This window comes from Lacerta agilis, chromosome 1 (assembly GCF_009819535.1).
Source record: "Lacerta agilis isolate rLacAgi1 chromosome 1, rLacAgi1.pri, whole genome shotgun sequence".
NCBI classification, from domain to species: Eukaryota; Metazoa; Chordata; class Lepidosauria; order Squamata; family Lacertidae; genus Lacerta; species Lacerta agilis.
In genome coordinates this window covers 32,383,492-32,387,122 of record NC_046312.1, presented here as the reverse complement: position 1 = coordinate 32,387,122, position 3,631 = coordinate 32,383,492, and positions in this window count along the sequence as shown.

The following is a 3,631-nucleotide window of genomic DNA, read 5'->3' as shown; positions in this document are numbered from 1 at the left end:
ACAGGCGGCGGCAGTGAACAAGGGGGTTGTGCTGAGCTCGAGCTCGGCGTCGGCCGTGGGTGTCCGAGGCAGCGTCTTATTTCTGGGCGTGTGACGGGCATGTGGAGAGCATCGCGCGCGTGGAAAGTGAGGGGGGGGGGAGGAGGCAGCAGCAAGCCATGCTTCGCGCAGTTAGTATGTTTAGGACAAGAATAAAAGGAAACATGCCGTCATTTCTCCCTCAGGCATCTTAACGCCGTGTAGGGAGCGCATGGTTTGCCCCGCTCCCTGCACTTCAGGACCTTGGGTTTTGTGTCAGAAATGAACGGTGAAAAAGAAGGGGGGGCGACGACGAGGAATTGGACTCCATGGTCACTGTCATAGTTTGAGAGTCGCATGCTCTGTAGGACTGTGGGCCGCAGTCAGCGTGCAGCTACTACGGATCGATCTGTGCAGAAAGAGCGTGTGGTGCAGGTCTTGCCCTGGACTGCGGGTGGGGAAGTGCAAGTTTAAATGCTCCCCCATCATGTGGGCAACGCTACCTAGAACACAGCATTTAAAGGCTTTAGTTTAGGCCTCTCAGCACAGCTGCCCCGTGTTGCAGCGTAAAAATTGAGAGGTTCAGGTACTGTCTCTCAGGCAGACGTCGTCCTGTGTCAAATGTGAATAATAATATCAACTGATTCCCATGCTTCCAAACTGTTTTAGGAGGGCAAACACTTTGCAAATTCTTCTGAACAAATCTAAGATTCCAGCTTTTAAGGATGCATCTCCGTTATTGAAAATCTTTATGCCTAACACAGCAGATGTGTTAATTTAACTCTTACCTGGACTTCAGAGGTATAGAGACTACAGCCAGGTCAGAACCACTCAAGTGATAAAGGCTGATATCAACCCACACTGCTTCTGTTTTAAAAGGCACATTGGTCATGCTACTCCCATGACCATTACAACGGTGTTGATAAGGTCTTTTAAAAAGAAAAAGAGTGAGCTTTGTGCAGCTAACTGCATGCTTTAAGGTCTGTATGAAGAGATGGGAAGCCAAGCCAAGCCAAAAAAAAAGTCTAAGAAACAAGTGCTGCTTCACAGACTCTCTGCAAGGTCATTTGAAATCCAACATTGTGCAAGCAAACCTGTTCATGCAGTGGACTTCCCCTCCTATCCCCTGCACTCCCCCCAATCTGCTTGGATGGGGGCTGACCTTCCAAAGCAGATTTTGATGGTGCACAGGGGGCTGCAGAGGGGAGGAGAGAGAGTCCCATTGTACAAGTGGAAATCTGTTCCACTGGTGTACAGACACCATAGAATTAAACCCAAAAGCACAGCTAGATTTTTGGCCCGATCTTGTGACACACAAAACTGGGTAGAGGAAACGATTATGAAGAAATGTACGCTACTCCTAGTAACAGGCTGAGCCTCCTTACCTGCCTCACACTTTTAGGGCTGGTTTTCAAGACAGGCAGAAAAATGTGTTGAATACCTACCTACATTCCTGCTTCTGAAATGAAGAGAGTCCTTCATTTGAAGAATTGATAGGCAGGGCCGTCTTAAGCTTATCTAGCGCCCTGGTTCAAAGATTCCTCCGGCGCCCCCCCCCCCTTTTCCAGAGTTGTCAACCCAGCCAGGACCATCTTTAGCATATGAGGTGTGGGGTGTAAAGATCCGCCCAGCACCCTCCCCACCATATACTCCTGCTACCCAGATGGCTCCAAAGGAGAAGCAGTAAGGAGCCCACGGGCTGAGGGATCGGCTAGAACTTTTTGCCAGACTCCCCAGGATGAGTCTGGAAGGTCAGACGATGCAGGAGCGGGGTTTAAGGGGAGGGAGGAAAGGAAAGCAAAAGTTATCGCCCGCCCCCCAAGCCAGCACGCTCTCTCTCTCAGCACGAAGAGGAGGAGGAGGCAGCTGTCAGTTGCTGCCACGGCAAACGCTGAGCAACGGAAGGGGAAAGGACACGGCTGCTAATTCATTCCTAGCCGCGATCTGAGCAAACACAGCAACCGAAAACACAAGACAAGTGGGTGGGCAGTAAGACCCTGAGGCAGAGGCAGGAAAGCTGCACACTGCAGCTATGTGCAGGGGGAAGAGCTGTGTCTTAGAGGGAAGAGGGATCGGCCTCTCCGCTCGCCTCCCTCCCGCTCTGGCCGCCCCTCAGGAGGGGGGTGGGCGAGCGGGGGATGAGGGGCGTGGCGCTGGAGCGGCGCTGGGCTTTGCGCGCCTTTCCAGCGCTCCAGCTCGGGCTTGGGGAGGCGAGGGCAGCTGGCTTGCAATCCGCCCGCCGGCGCGCGAGCGAGCGCCCGCCCGCCCGCCCACCTGCGGGGGTGGGTTGGGGAGGGGGCGCCCGGTATGCCGACGGGCTCGCGGGGGCGCCCCTGGGGGGCCCAGCGCCCTGGCGCACCGCGCCACCAGCCCCTATGGATGAGACGGCTCTGTTGATAGGCCAAATATCATCTGAAGGGCAGGTGGCCAGAGGAAGGAACAGACAAAAAACCACATCTAAAGTAACTGACATCACCATTCTTGGCTCTGGCTCAATTGGTTCTTCCTTCAGTCTTCAAACAAGTTACTATAATGCCCGTTAGAAACTCAGGTGTGTGCCTCCCCAAAGGATCTTCCTCAGCAATGTTAAATATGCATATTATGTGAAAGCTCTGAACATATAATCCATTTCTGTTTACTCCAGTCATTCCTGCCATCGTGATAACAAACCTTTTGTGAGAGGCAGGCCCAAACAGAAGGGGGGGGGGTCATATGGGCCACTTGGCCCGGTCCTCCGATTCCAAAGGGGGCCTCGGTCAGTATATTCACAATCGCTCACCATTATTTAAATGTAAATACTTAAAATAATCCTTTTCCCTATGTATTTTTAAAAAGCACTATTGTATATCTATATTTTCCATTTTGACTTTATATGCAGATACGGTTCAAGCCTTGAAATAAAATTATTTGTCAGCATAACTTTTGTGAAAATTATTTATATACTTACCGGTACTTATTTATAAGATTTCGGAGATCCCCAGGGTAAAAAAAGGGGGACACATTATCTACCTGGCCCAGGCCTCTGCCTGGCTCTGCAAGGGCCTGGTGAGAGGGACTGAGTAAGTAAATCATTAATATGGCTTATTGTGCGACTTTAGAAATGCCTTTTGTGTCCTCTGTGGTTAGCCTTCCAGAAACTTGCCTAACACAGAACACATTACAGATTGATAGCCGGACTGAAATCTGTGGTTTTTGGCTGTATACACAAATATGTGAATCCGATAAAGTCAGGTGTGTTTTAACACACATGTGATGCACACTGCTATAGTCCAGCTGCACATTGCTTACTTGCGATACACATCCGCGTCAAAGGAGCCTGGCAGTAAAATGGTGCTGTTGTTGTACAGTTGCTAGCCTCATAGATGCATGGCCCAGAAATGGGAGTGTCACTGGAGTGTCCGGCACCTCAAAATGATTTGAGTGGTTCAAGTACAAACCTTGCAGCCATTCCTGGGTTTTTTCTCCTTCAAGTGAGGCTTTAGGCACAGAAACAGCCTTACAGGGACACATCTACCTTGCTCTTACTTAAAGCCTGCATTGCTCTCTTTCAGCATTGTTCAATCCTTCAAGTCCATGTTAGTGCCCTGAAGATAAACAGGATGTGAGGAGCTGC